The sequence below is a fragment of the Python bivittatus genome, unplaced genomic scaffold (genome assembly GCF_059951505.1).
Source record: "Python bivittatus isolate LINGU-HERP-01145 unplaced genomic scaffold, Pbiv_v1 ctg000020_np1212, whole genome shotgun sequence".
Taxonomy (NCBI): Eukaryota; Metazoa; Chordata; class Lepidosauria; order Squamata; family Pythonidae; genus Python; species Python bivittatus.
In genome coordinates this window covers 119718368-119734005 of record NW_028277030.1, presented here as the reverse complement: position 1 = coordinate 119734005, position 15638 = coordinate 119718368, and positions in this window count along the sequence as shown.

Below are 15638 nucleotides of genomic sequence, written 5' to 3'. Positions count from 1 at the left end.
CTCCTCAGTGCAAAACACATGAAAGCCTGCTTGGAGTTTGCAAAAAAGCACCTGAAGGACTCTCAGACTGTGAGGAACAAGATTCTCTGGTCTGATGAAACTAAGATTGAACTGTTTGGCCTCAATTCTAAACGTTATGTCTGGAAGAAACCAGGCACTGCTCATCACCTGACCAATACCATCCCAACAGTGAAGCATGGTGGTGGCAGCATCATGCTGCGGGGGTATTTTTCAGCAGCAGGGACTGGGAGACTGGTCAGGGTTGAGGCAAAGCTGAATGGAGCAAAGGACAGAGATATCCTCAATGAAAACCTGTTCCACAGTGCTCAGGACCTCAGACTGGGCTGAAGGTTCACCTTCCAACATGACAACGATCCTAAGCACACAGCCAAGACAACACAGGAATGGCTTAGGGACAACTCTGTGAATGTCCTAGAGTGGCCCAGCCAGAGCCCTGACTTGAACCCTATTGAACATCTCTGGAGAGTCCTGGTAATGGCTGTCCACCGACAGTCCCCATCCAACCTGATTGAGCTTGAGAAGATTTGCAAAGAAGAATGGCAGAAAATCCCCCAATCCAGGTGTGCAAAGCTTGTCGCATCATACCGAAAAAGACTCGAGGCTGTAATTGCTGCCAAAGATGCTTCAACAAAGTACTGAGTAAAGGGTCTGAATACTTATGCCAATGTGATATTTCAGTTTTTCCTTTTTAATACATTTACAGACATTTCTAAAATTCTGTTTTCATTTTGTCATTATGGGGTACTAAGTGTAGATTAATGAGAAAAAAATGAATTTGAACTATTGTAGTATCAGGCTGCAAAATAACAAAATTGAAAAAAGTGAAGGGGGTCTGAATACTTTCCAAATGCACTGTATATCTTTACCTTGAGCCAACCAAGTGAAGTTGTCAAGACACTGAACCAATGGAGGCTGTGGAGGTCTGGAGGGAGAAGAAGTGGCTTTGGCTTAACTCTAGCAGACCAAAAGGCTGTGGGTTTTAGGGCCTTTTAGGGGAAGTGCAATCCCATCCAGAGCTTTGTCTGTCTTTCTGCTGCAGAAAAGAAATCATTTGCCAAGGCAGCTTTGATGCCAAAAACAGACTAAAAGCATGATTGGAATGATTCTAGATAGAACATGTCCTCCAAGAACGCATGAATAAACAGGAGGTTAACAGTAGTGATTGTCTTTACCTCAGGTAATATGGACTCTCACTCCCTACAGGAACAAAAAACTCTACTAATATTTTCTTCTGGGAAATTGTGACAAGTGCTTATGAGAGAAAAGTTCAGGAAGGGAATATATGTATTCCACAAAGGAAAGGAAAGGTTATGTACAAAGTCCAGATCAGGTACAAAGTATAACTGAAGTCTTGATCAGAAACATACTGAAATAGTTCGCTGCTTTGACCATCTCTAATTACTCAGTGTTTTTAGGTTGCATCCATTTTTTTCCAATTTTCATTTATTACAGGTGCTTAGGACAGGGTACACAAATTCGACTTAAGGACAGACCTTGGGAATGGAACTCGTTCTTAAAGTGGAGACTACCTGTATAAGCATCAAAGATGTAGATAAAGAAAAGGAGATAAGATTTCAGTATGCTCTTAGAAGAAACAAGATAGAAAAGTATACTACTGACAGCAACTTTGACTTAACATCTTTATCTTCATTTTCAGATCTAACAGATATTTAAGTATGCATAGCCTTTGCCCAATTTATCCCTCCTCTCGTCTGTATTCTCCTTTATTGTCTGTTCCAGACTTAACAGTTGTTGGGGCTGGCTATACATTAATTTATTTCTAATGTACCAGTAGAAAGTGAGTATAGATAGAACAGTGTTATCACCTAATGTTTGTTGTTGTTGTTGAGGTTTAGTGTGTTATGTGAAGGCATACATTGTGATCTGTAAACAATATCTTAGCTTGATGTGAGCGCCCAGCCAATTGTGGATTCATAAAACAGTAACTTAGCATGATGTATGAACCCAGGTGTACTGAGTAGTTGGACTGGTCTATAAACAGGATTGGTAGATTAGTTTATGCCTGCATTTTATGACATCATGACTTAGCAAGGGATATTCATGCAGAGAAACATAGACAGACCCATCTTCAGAAGCTGGGATTGTCTAGGTCTTGATAAAAATTTAAATATAGCTCCATTTCAATGCATTGTGGTGAGCACTGAAATATACACAGGCATGCAATCAATGACCTTTTCCCCCTCTGAGACATGGATGTACATTTCCTCTTGTATTGCAAGTATATCTTGAGGTCATGCAAATAGCGAGATTTTTTTTTTGCCACCTAAATACATTCTATCGCCACTAGATGGCACAGGAAACCACATTTGCTACTGTCAGCTTTTTGAGATCAAAAGGCCTTTTCTATTCCAGTTCCAAGAAGATCCCAGGTTCACAAGCTTCTAATATTATAACAAAGCAAGATTATCTCAGTCTAAAAGATCTCAACCTTTCTTTTATTATAAATGCATTGATATCAGAAAAAGAAATATCCCATGCAAATCATCACATAATAAAGCCCATTTTCATTAATTTAACAATTCTGTTATTTAACAGGCCCAAACTCTTCAAAAAACCTCCTGCCTTTGCCAAGACCACTAGAAGAAGCCAAACATTTGTCCTTCCTCCAAGACACTTGAGTTATGACACGCTAAAGATTTGGGTTTAACGTATGAGGTAACTTCATTTTTTTTCTTTTCGTTGAATCTTTCAAACACCTTGTCCAAGTTTCCACACTGGCTCCTGATTCCTAACCTAATTTCTTGGGATATGATCCTGGTACTGTATCTGAGCCAGACAAGATCATATCCCAGCTAAATGGGATAGGAGTGGAGAGTCAGAGTGGAAACCTGGACAAAGTCGGTAAAAGATGCCTTGGCAATATTTTGTAAAGTTATTTTAGATAAAACCCCTCAATTATTAGTATGCAGAGATTAACAGATTTTCATATAGCACTTGGCAGGTATTTAACACTTTAAAATAGTAATACATGTCAGATATATCAATTTTACCCAGTCTTGCAGTAGATTACAAGGACCATCTTCCCCAGCTAGCTGCTGGAGGTAATTGGATTAGTAGTCTAATACATCTGCAGGACACCATATAGGAGAAGACACACACACACACACACACACAATCCAATGTTCTCTCTCGCTCACCTATCTCACATTTCATTAAGCCACAATTTATTTAGCAGTTGTTCGAATAAACTGTTATTAGTTGGGTTCACTTACTTCAGTCTTCTGTAAACAAGTTTTTACAAACCACCATGGCTGGATATGTACAATGCATAAACCAGAACCAAACAATTCACGCTGTGGCTTAGCGCTATGCCATGAATATGGAGTGGGAGCAGAAAGACAAATGACATCCTGACCATCTCGAAGTTATTGCACAATGACCCAAACTATGTAATTTACATCATTTTTTCACACGTGAAATCATCATTGCTAGAACCAGATCTCTTGCACTAAAAACAAGAGTGACTTCGTTGGGAGTGGAGCTTTCTTACTTTCTGAGTAAGTATATAAGCTTGCGCTGTCAATGAGTCTCTGAACTTAATTCAATTTAAGGTTCAGTTTGAAGGCTGATGTGCATCCTGTGTGTGTCAGCACATTGTATATAGCTTTTAGTTGCAGGCAAGAGTGCATCAGGTTACAGAGTAGTCTCTATGTTAGAGATAACAGCTTGCAAAGAATAGCATGAGCATGCTTGAGATAAAACTGGATATCCTGGCAAGAAATATTAAAAGGGATTGGTACTGTCCTTTCTATTAGCTAGAAATGCATGTGGCATGGGTATGATGGGGGCCAAGAATTTAGTCTGCACCTTCTCTATTTTATGACAAAGCATTATGAAAGCCTCATTTGACTAAAGTCATGGTCTGTGGCAGTCAGTGTCTGTGGATTCATCTGGTGATAGCCATAGCTTATGGAAGACTGCAAATGGGAAAGAGCATGAAGTAAGAAAGGGAAAGAAAGAAAGAAAGAAAGAAAGAAAGAAAGAAAGAAAGAAAGAAAGAAAGAAAGAAAGAAAGAAAGAAAGGAAAATATATATGTTCTCTCTAAAACTAACAGAAAGAGGAACTGTGTAATTGACTGATTGATTATGTGCTATCAAGTCATTTTCGCCTTCTAGTGACCACATAGATAGATAGGGCATAATAGATCTGAATAAAAGTGGTCCAATCTTGTGGAAGGTAGTTAATGAATACTGCAGGAAGTGAAGGTGTGGGTTTCATTATGAATAAAAGGGCTGAATGTTTTGTTAGAAACAACGAATTAGTGTCATTTAGATGGCTGTGTGTGTGTATGAAAGTAGGAATCCATAGTGATTGATGAGAGCCAGTTTGGTCTAGTGGTTAAGGCTTAGAAAGCAGGAGACTGTGAGTTCTAGTCCTGCCTTAGGCATGAAAGCCGGCTGGGGGACTTTGGGCCACTCTTTCTCAGCCCACGATGTCAGGCTTGGGCTACAAGCCAGTCGGTCAATTTCTGTTGCAACCAATGGATCTACATTTGGTTGATCCAAAAAAAGCGGGCCCTGCACCTGTGGGAAAAAATGCTAGGAAGGAAAAAAAATCCATAGTGATTGATGCTTGTTGCTACAAAAGACCAGTCTGGAGGGAAATTGTATGACATTCTGAATGAATGCAATCCAGGGGAGAAATTATTCTGCTAGGTGACATGAATGGATGGGTAGAAATAAGATGAGAGGATAAACAGAAAGTGATTAGGCTACTGGGAGATCCAAGAATGAATGAGAACAGTGACCAGTTCTGCTTAGAAGAAGGTCTCTGTGTTTCAGATTCAATATGTAATTTAAGCAGAAATCTATTCATACGTACACATGGAAAAGGAATGAATGTAAGTCTTAAAAACACAATTAATTTGATTTCTTATGATGAAACTTTGAGAGAATTAATGAAAGATGCAAGCATGATGAATAATTTTGTATGTGAAACAAACTATTTCTTTGTGGCACTGAAAAAATGCAAATATTGGGGGAAGTGAAAGAAACAAGAATGAAAATAGAATGCCAGCAGGAGAAGAAAAGAAAAGTCCTGAATAAAAGCATATTATAAGTTAGATTAATCCCCCAACAGAAGGAATGGAAAGAAAGAGAATGTAAAAGCTGCTTGGAACAGAGTTAAAATAATTGTTGCAAAGAGCCACAGAAATGTATGGAGCTACACTAATGGGAAGTATGAAAAAATATACTGAAAAAAACAAGCATGAAAAACATGCTTAGTGGAAAAATATGTGGATGAGGGAAAAATGCATACATAAATATGATTGTTGCAAAAATGAAGATAAGAAAAAGATATGGTATCATATGTCTAAAGAGAAAAATATAATTGCCAAAAATGCAATCAAAGAGAATGAGGAATGGTTAAGATTAAAAGAGGCAGAGAAAATGCAGAATGATTTTCATGGAAGTAAAAAGTTGATGTGGAAGTCAGTTGGGAGAACTAAACAAGGACTTGCCAGCAGAGTGAATGTCATTAAAAGTAAAGGGATGAATTGATTTGGGATGAAACTAAAGTGAGGGAATGCTGGAAGGTGCATTTTAGTGATCTGTATGGGAATCAGAGTGGTAAGACAAAGAGTGAAATTGAAATGAATGCTAAAAGTGTTAGTGTCCCAAAAACATAAATAAATAAATAAGGAAAAGGAAGTAAATGCTGTGAGAAAAAAAGGTAAGGCTGCAGGTATAGATGATGTATCTGGACAAATGTTAAAATATGGACATAGATTGCTTACAGAATTGCTTTTGTTTATTCTGCGTGATGACTCATCTCTGTCAATAATTGGAAGATATGCCATTACTGTTTCTCATACAAAAGAAAAATGACAAGAGTGAATGCAAAAACTACAGGGAATTAGTTTGTTGGATACACCTGAGAAGGTGTTTGTGGAGAAGATAGAGTCTGACTGAGAAGATACAAGAGGTAACAATGAACAAAATTTGGAAAGTGCAGTGCAGCATTATTGCAGCTTCAGAGGATCCTGGAGGAAACAGATTATCTTCAGTCAGGTTTCAGGCCCAGATTTGGGATGGAAATAGCATTGGTTGCACTCATGAATGATCTCTGGTGGGAGTGGGATGGGGGTAGCACATCCATCCTTGCTCTTCCTGACCTCTCAGCTGCTTTTGGGTCGACTTGGGGAGTTGGGAGTGGGCAGCACAGTTTTGTGCTGGTTCTCTTCCTTCCTCCAAGGTTGATCCCAATCGGTGTTGATTGGGAGTGAGAGGTCCAGACTGCGGCCCCTCCATTGTGGGGCGCTGTAGGGTTCGGTACTCTCTCCACTCCTCTTTAACATCTACATGAAACTACTGGGTGAGATCATCCGTCACCACGGGACGAGATATCATGAATACGCAGATGATACCCAGTTATACATCTCCATTCTGGGTGACCTGAGTAATGCCGTGACCACCCTTTTGCGGTACCTGGAAGCTGTGGGGGTCTGGATGGGGTACAACAAGCTTCAGCTGAACCCCATCCAGACAGAGTAGCTGTGGATTGGAGGCCCCTCTGTATCCAGGAATTTACCATCTTTGGTTCTGGATGGGGTTGCACTGCCCCAGACAGACCTGGTGTGTAATCTGGGGGTCCTCCTGGACTCACAACTCCTACTCAAGGAGCAGGTGGCATCTGTGGCCAGGAGGGCCTTCACCCACCTTCGTATGATGCACCAGTTACATCCCTTCCTGGACCAGGAGGCTCTCTGGTCAGTCACTCATGCCCTGATCAATCTCTCAGTTAGACTACTGCAATGTGCTCTACATGGGGCTACCCTTGAAGAGTATCCAGAAGCTACATCTGGTTCAAAATGCACCCACGCAGACAATCTTGGGTGCCCCAAGGATGGCACATATAACACCTCTGCTGTGGGAGCTGCATGGGGTGCCAATTTGCTTCTGGGTCCAATTCAAGGTGTTGGTTATCACCTTTAAAGCCCTACATGGCATGGGTCCAGGTTACCTGAGGGACCATCTCACTCCCATTACATCAACCCATCCCACCCAGTCAAGAAGAGAGGGCATGTTGCAGACCCATCAGTGAGAGAACATTGGCTGGCAGGGCCCAGGAGGAGAGCCTTCTCTGCTGTTGCCCCCGCCCTTTGGAATATTCTTCCCCCAGAGGTTCAGTGGGCCCCTGCCCTCCTGGTTTTCTGGAAAGGACAAGACCTGGTTCTGTCAGCTTGCATGGGGTGACAAGAGTTGTAATCAATCCTGGGGGTGGCTGGGGCTCTGATGGCACTCCCCGAGCTGTTTGCCAATTTTATTATCCCTTGGAATGTATTATTTAAGATTTTTTATATTGTATTTTAATGGATTTTATCTTTTCTGTAAACTGCCCAGAGTCGCTTTTTAATGAGATGGGCGGTGACTAATTTGATATATAAATAAGTAAGTAAGTAAGTCAGAAAGGGGTTGTGCAGACCAGATGGTTTGCACTTCAGCAAGTCATTGACAGTGTTGGAAATTTTATTATACTTTTGGTGATTTAAAGAAAGCATATGTTTAAGCAAATAGTTTTGAATTAAGGAATGTTTTGCTTGAATGTTTGTTTGCTGAATATGGTAAGAGTAGTATTTGAGAGAGGTAATGCATGAGAATAAATGAAGGGAGTAAGACAAAGTGTGATATCCCCTTGCATATTAATGTATTTATGGATAAATGTATCAAGAATGCTTGTAGTGGCATTCTATGATTATTAATTGGGAACAAGAATGTACGCTTGCTTTTGTAGGCAGATGATGCCATGCTGTCGGCTGAAAACCCTGAATGATTTGCCATGGATGTTAGATGTATAATTCAACAAAGAGCTTGGATCTGAAAGTTAAGGTATCAAAGATTAAGATGGTAGTGCTTAAAAGAAAAATGCAGTGAACAACTGCAAGTTAATCAATGGCAAAAAACTAGAGCAATTGAATTTGTATATCTTGGATCAATGTTTTCTAAAGGGAAAACGATTGGAGAAATGTTAAGATATGCACTACTGGTAGAAAGGTAATGGGTGGTATGTGATCTTTTGCAGGGAATGAATATTTCTCAAAAGAAGCTAAAATGGCTGTGTAGAAGCTGGACTTCTGCCCACTTATTTATATGACAGGATGTTTAATGTCAGTAGAAGCATAAAAGTAAAATGAGTGCAGTGGGCATGGGGTACTTAAGAATTATATATAATAAAACAGGAAGAGATGTGGAAGAACAAATGAGTGCTAAATGAAAGAGGACTAAGTGTTGTTGCTAACCTTAAGCCAATTTAAGATTTCTGCCCTAGTGGACACACCAACAACAGAAGCATTTCAGCAACAGCTGGATAGGTTTCTTGATTGGAAGTTCCAGTACAATTAACCCTAGTAAGTATACGTCTCAATCTTAGTACAAATTGTCCACAGATATTCACCTCCACTGCTTTTTACTGGAGTAAACAGAGAGGCATATGTGTCCTTATACAGTAATGGCTACTGAAAAAAATGCCCTATTGCCCTCATGTTCTAAGGAGAGTGCATTAATATCAGAATTAAAATATCTGAATCTATAAAATAATTTACTTGTAGATGCAGGTATCAGAAGAGCTGATGGCCTGTCAAGCTCCTCACCCATTAAGACCAAAGCTAATGGGAAGATGTTAGAAGCTAGCATGTATACTTGGAGAGAAAGTTGAATGAGGAGCTGAATGAAGAACTGAATTCTTTTTCCCCTCTGTTATTCTTCTCATCGGACAATATGCTGGGTTCTGACTAGCAAAGTTCATATTTAGTCCAAAGTGAACATTATTATAATTTTACTCCTGTTTTCAAGGTCAACTTTGAAACATTGTTTTCTTTTGATCTCTGAAACTCTATTTTCAGATAACAATATTCTTTTATATCTTTACCCATCAGAATTAGTTTTTGGGTTTTTGATCACTGGGTCTCACTTCCCATTTTCTTAGAGCCATTCTATGCTCACCCTTGATACAATAGTGTGGGTCTATAATGGAACATCTTCCTATCCATTCTGACACAATTTCTTTCATTAGTTAGTTTGCAAACAAACAGCTTATTCTAGCATGGCATTTTCATTAAACTGATCATTACTCATGACATAAACCACCATTGAATATGTTCACAAACATTATTTTCTGGACACTCAGGCTTGGTCAAGTTCTATACGTCCTCCCAATAGACAATAGTCCAAGTACCATTCCAAAAGTGAACAGTGCAAAAGAAGTATGTTGAGGTTGTTTAGGCTTATAGAGAGAATGAATGATGGTTGAGTTGCGAAACAAATTTATGAAGGAATAGTGACAAATTTATGAAGGAATAGGTAAAGAAGGCAGGGAAGACTGAAAAGTTGAGGATGGCTTGGAGGTGATTCTCAGAAAGGGAGAGATGAGAGATGAGAAGTTTAAAGAACAAAAGGCAATGTATGAAGCAGTGGATGGGTGTGGTGGAAACAAGGGTGATCTGCAAGTATAGAAAGGTATGGAGAAGGATATTGAATAGTGTTAGTGTAAACCAGTTTTAGCTATGTTTCCTTTTCTTCTTCTTATCTGAGGCCTTTTGTTTCTTTTTAAACTATTTTTCATTCTTTTTCTGTATTTGCATAATGTTACTTACCCCCAAAAGGAATAGTATGATGAACATGTATGTATGTATGTATGTATGTATGTATAATTGCATGTTAGATTTGGAAAGCATGTTGTGTGCATTCTTGAGGAATGACTGTGTGTTGATTTATTTTTTCACAAAATGATTGCCATAATGGATATAACCCACTACAAAATTGTTAGGATTTTCTCATGGGAAGAAATGCAAACCGCTTATCTCCAAACAATTGTTTTGACTACAAAAGTCAGGCCATCTGCATTTATTTTTCTAGTTTGCACGTATACTGCTATTTACTGCCACCTATTGGCGTCTGTATGCTAGTTACCCAAGGGGAGGTGCATAGTGTCAATAAATTGTGAGTGATTGTATGTCTCACTTCTTAGTAGGATTTTAGTCATCATGTAATCAGTTTTATAGGTTATGTAGTTGGAACTAATAACTAAGTAGTGTACCTCTTCTCTGAGAGTTTTTTGGCTAGAGACTTTGTTAAACTCGTGTATTGGATAAGTCTTGGATGCCACATATATGAGAGGAAGTGATTTTTTTCCAATGCCACATATATGAGAGGAAGTGATTATTTTTCTCAATAAACAACCAGATAAAATACCAGTTACCCCACATGCCACCTGTTTCCCATCATCACTGGATGCTCCTTACCAAGAACCTTCCCTCCCCCACAAAAAAGCTAATGGGGCTGTTTTGGGGCCAAGAAGCATTCTTGGAAATGAAAATAATGCTGGAAGTTGGTGTTTTGCAGTATGCCAATTTCCTGTTCTTAAAATCAATAGTGATGTTTTACAAGAATGTTAAAGAGGATAGAATGCGCTAATAACAAGGAAGGTATCTGCAGGTATGTTGGTGTCCTTGGAGACCATGTTGGCTGACTGAAATGTACATCATGCCACTTAATTTTGTCATTATTGCTAATATCAAGAAGCTTTGGAATGGCATCCAGCTAAAAATCCCAGGGGAGCAACAGTTGGGATTATGAACATATTAATATCCTGGCCCAAGTTGTCTCTAGCCCATTTTGCCAAGAGTCCCAGGATTAAGGCTGATACAATTGCAAACTTTGGCTGTGAAACCATATTGAATCTTTGTATTTGACATCCTGCAAGCCCAGGCTTTTTGTTCAGGAGTCTAGGTCTTTGTATCAGCCAAAATTCTGCAAAATCCATTTTGTTCTCCATGACAAATATAGCAAAGGTGAGTTTGAAAACTTTATCCATGCTATGATATGAAGGCCTGGGCCAGCACCTGGGGCAGGAAATGGGAAACACCCCATTTCTGGTTTCATTCTTCTCTAGAGAAAGGAGAATACTGGTTGATTCTCCTATGTGGGAGAGGTTCATAGTTTATGTGGCTGAAGAATGAAAATAATAGGGATTTGATAGCACTACGAGCAGGAAATTTCATTAGCTATCTTCTAATCTAAGACAATCCATGGCAGGTTACAAAATTCAGACAGAGCACCATAATAACAGATCTAAAATACCACACCCGTGGCAGATAAACAACTCAGAGGATAAAACTCAGCCAGGCAGCCACAGTATTAGAACCATGCAAGAGTTCTGTGGTCTCTTAGGATCTCCCTCCCCTGTTTGTAGTTCCACACAGGCTCAGAACAGTGTGTATGGAGGTGGGATACAGGTGGCTTGAAAGGAAAAAGACCTCTGCTGAGAGCAGAAAGGGCAGCAAATAGGAGGACCATGTATGTAAGGGAGGACAAATGAGTAGAACTGATCTGCATAAATTTTGACTAGGCTAATTAATTTGTCTAGATCCAGCTATACAAATGATACCTATATAATTTAATGGAAATACTGTACAATATATCTCACCAGAGAAAAAGTATGAACAGCTAAGCTCTATTTGCTTGCTTAGTTTGCTACACAGTGGCTAAGCATTGTTGGGCATCTTCTATTTATTGGGTTTTCATTTGTTTTTCATCTTCTTTAGCTTTAAACTGGACTTGGATTGAACAGAATTTCAAAGAGATGACAGTCTTCCAATTTCCCCCCCAGCAACCTCCCTGCTGGATCTAATGGAATGGCAGAAACAACCAGAGAAAGGCAGTCCTGCAAATAACCTTGTCCCATGCCATGAAGGGCTTTATAGGTAACGACCAGCACCTTGAATTACACCTGGAAGTCCCCTGGGAGCCAGTGCAGTTCACAGAGCAGTGATGTAACATGCACATACCAAGGCGCACCCATAACTGTCCATGCCAGTGCATTCTGGACCACCTGTGGTTTTTGAGTGACCTTCAAAGGCAGCTCCATGTACAGCGTATTGCAGTAGTCCACTTGGAAAGTGATCAAGACATTAGTGACTGCGAGCAGTGCCTCCCAATCCAGAAAAGAATGTAATTGCTATAGAAGATGGATCTGTGCAAAAGTCCTCCTGGTCACGGCTGCTACCTGCTTTTGAAACGGGAACCATGAATCCAAGAGAATCCCCAAATTGTGCACCACTTCTCTCTGGGACAATGCTAGCACATCAAGAACTAAAAATGGAAGATCACCAGATCTGGGATGCCCTAAAACCCAAAGCCACTCCGTCTTGCTATGGTTGAGATGAAGTCTGTTCTTCCCCATCCATACCCTCACAGCCTTCAGGCACCAAGAACCCCAACTGTTAGGATTTTCTCATGGGAAGAAGTGCAGCTCATTATCTTCAAAACGTATTGTTATGGCTAAGCAAGTCATGTGAAAATTGTTATTGTAATTGTGCACGTATACTGCTATTTACTGCCACCTATTGGCGTATGTATGCTAGTTATTCAAAGGGTGGCAATAAAACGGGAGGATTATGTGCCCAGCCTCTCAGTAGAGTTTTAGCCACCATGTAGTCAGTCTTATGGGTTATGTAGTAGTAACTAATAACCAAGTAGTGTACCTCTTCTCTGAGAGTTTGTTTAGCTAGAGACTTTGTTATACCTGTGTAGTTGTTAAGTCTTGGATGCTAAATACATGAGAAGAAGTGTTTTTTTTTCCTATATTTTGTATGAAACTTGTATTTTATGGAGTTTTGCATTTTTATCAATAAACAACCAGATATTTTATACTTTCTGGCTGGATTTCTTTGGAGAACAAGATATGGACATTGCATTTTGTAAATCTCTCATACTGGTGTGTATTTTTGCCAATTTCCTGGGAGTATTGCTGCACTCTGTTCAACACCAACATCATTACTTGATCGGCCTGGGTTAGAGACGTATAGCTGAGTATTATCAGCATACTGATGATACTTCACCCCATGCCAATGAATGACCTCACCTACCAGATTCATGTAGATTTTAAATAGATGCAGGGAAAGCACAAAGCCCTGAGGGACTCCACAAAGAAGGGGTCTTGGGCTATATCTCTCCCTCTCCAAGTCCCTCTTGGGGAGTCACTGGATGCCCTGCAGATGCAATAAGAGCAACAAAATAAGAATGCTTTGTCATACTTATTGTCATATTAAGTATGACACTCTTATTCATGTTCAGTCAGATGTGCTCCTTGTTGCCTTCCAGTGGGCTCTAGTCATTTATTCTATTTGTTTATCATCCAGAATTCCTATGTAAACCAAGAGGAATTCCATGTTCAACAAACAAAGAAAGGCTTCATAGGCACAATCCAGTCCAAGGCCACACCTGTCCTCTTATTTCAAGGGGTGACCATGACTTCAATTGGACCATACACCAAACCTTCAGAAACAGCTCCAAGCTCCCTCTGAAACCCAGCCAGGTCCATCAGGTGCCTGGAGTGGACCACTTGAACAGCCTCTTTGCATTGGAACACTCCAAGGCAACAAGAAAGTGATCTGACCAAGACAAACGAATGATAGTCATTTTCTCCCAAATCCAGTTCAATCATATATATCTATAGTTATCCACAGTTTTTTGGTTTTTTTTAAACTAACTTTGTTGAGAACCAATACAGCTGAAAACATCCCATAGATATTGTAAGGAAATAAACCAGTGAAGATCAAGATCCAACACACAATTCATTGAAGCCTATCAAAACCAGTGGTCTTAAGCCTATAGTTCTACATTCTCTTATTTAGGAGTAAGTTCCACTGAACTCAGTGAAGCTTCCTTTTAAATAGACATACAGGCTGACACTGTGCTTAAATCTGAATTGTAGTTAAGGCTTTTTTTTTTTTTTTTTGTCTATTCTGCATGATGCAATTCCAGTTACACTTTTTAAAAATCTGTTTTTTACCCCTGTCATGACCAAATTTAACGCTGGACATTTGCTGGAAGACTTTTAACCAACTTTGGAAGAACATCAAGAAGGCCAGGACTATTTGACACCTGGCTGATCATATTTATTAGCTTGGATGTTTTTTTCTACTGGAAGCCAGTGGAAGTGCTGTACTGAGGCCCATTTTAATATATATACATATATTAATAAAACTATGTTGCTCAGACATGCAAGTAAATTAGAATGGCTGGATGGTGGTACTGCTCTTAATGTTAGCTGTTGCCAGATATAAAGCAGCCAAATGTTCCATTGGAGAATAAAAAAATGAACTTCAGTTCCACAGACATTTCTGCAGGGCTGGATTCAGTTCTATCATAAGCCAAATTAAAGGGCTCCCTAGTGACTTCTATGTACTCTCTCTGTTTCTGTTCTGCCAAACCAGAGGCAGAGTTACATATGAAATAGCCCATTCTTGCAGACAACCTTTGCCTTCCATCTGTCCTGGGCTGTTCTGCCCCAGAAAATCTTTGGCAACACAGCATGGCTTTGTATGCGTGTGGATTTTTTTTTTTTTACAAAAAACCCACTCTTCATGTTGGCAAGTTAACTAGTTGCTGGGCTCAATTTCTCTACATCTGGAGAGTTGGATGTTGCTGATCTTCCCTGTCTGCTTTGTAACGAAAGAAGAGACAAGGTGTTCCCAGCTGCAGGAATGTTATAAAGAGCCCAGCCCAGGAGGTTGGATCGGTTCTCATTGCTCACAAGGACACCATATCACTGCTGTCAGTGACAAGACGGCAGAGATTTTTGCTACTCCAATGATCTGGATTGTACGTGTCTTCTGACATTTAAGAAGAAAAGTAACCTTGTGGCATTCAGGGCATTTCCAGCACACAGTCTACCTTTACTGCCCAAGTATGGCTTAATTCTATATCTATCTATCTATCTATCTATCTATCTATCTATCTATCTATCTATCTATCCATCCATCTATCTATTTCTATATCTATTTATCATCTATCATTTATCTATATCTCAAGGGGCCTTTCGGGGTCCTATCCTCATTAGCTGCTCTATATAGATGTTGCCTAGCAACCATGTAGAGCCAAAGATGGTTGCATTTGGGCCTGAGTTTTTCTGTTGTATAAAATAGGATGTACAGAACACATACAATAGGTATTTGCTCCCAAGCGTATCAGATTAGAATTCAGTTTCAGTTGTTCTTTCTTTTCCTTCAGGTCTGCCTGAGTACATTTACTACAAGTAAATATCTTCAAGCCAAATAAAGTTCAGCTTCATTCATTCAGGACTGAGGCTTGTCCTATTTTCATAATTTAGAGAGCAAATTGGTGCATTGGTTAAGGTGCTGGACTACGAACAGGGAGACATGGAAGCCAGCAGCTGGCTTTCAGCCAGTCTCTTTTTCTCAGCCCTAGACTAGGAAGTCAAAAAAAATTCCCAAAAGAAGGCAATGGCAAATGGCAAACCACCTTTGCAATGTTGTCAAGAAAACAACATGGACTTGTCCATGAAGTCACCAGAAGTCAAGACTGACTTGAAGGCATTACAGTAAAGGAGGAAAAAAAAGGTGGGGGACATCTGTATCTCATCTTCCTTAGAGGCTTGCTTAGCAACACCTGGCTGACCCTATCTGGAATGATCCAACAGGTTGATTTAGCCAGTGGGAGGTCATCTTCTGTAGCTCAATGGTGGAGCAATTGCTTAATTCCTAGTGTTTTCAGATAAGGATGGGAATGACTGTATCTTGCTTACTGGAAAGTTGATAAGAGTAGACAATTGCTTTTATACACCTTGTTGTACA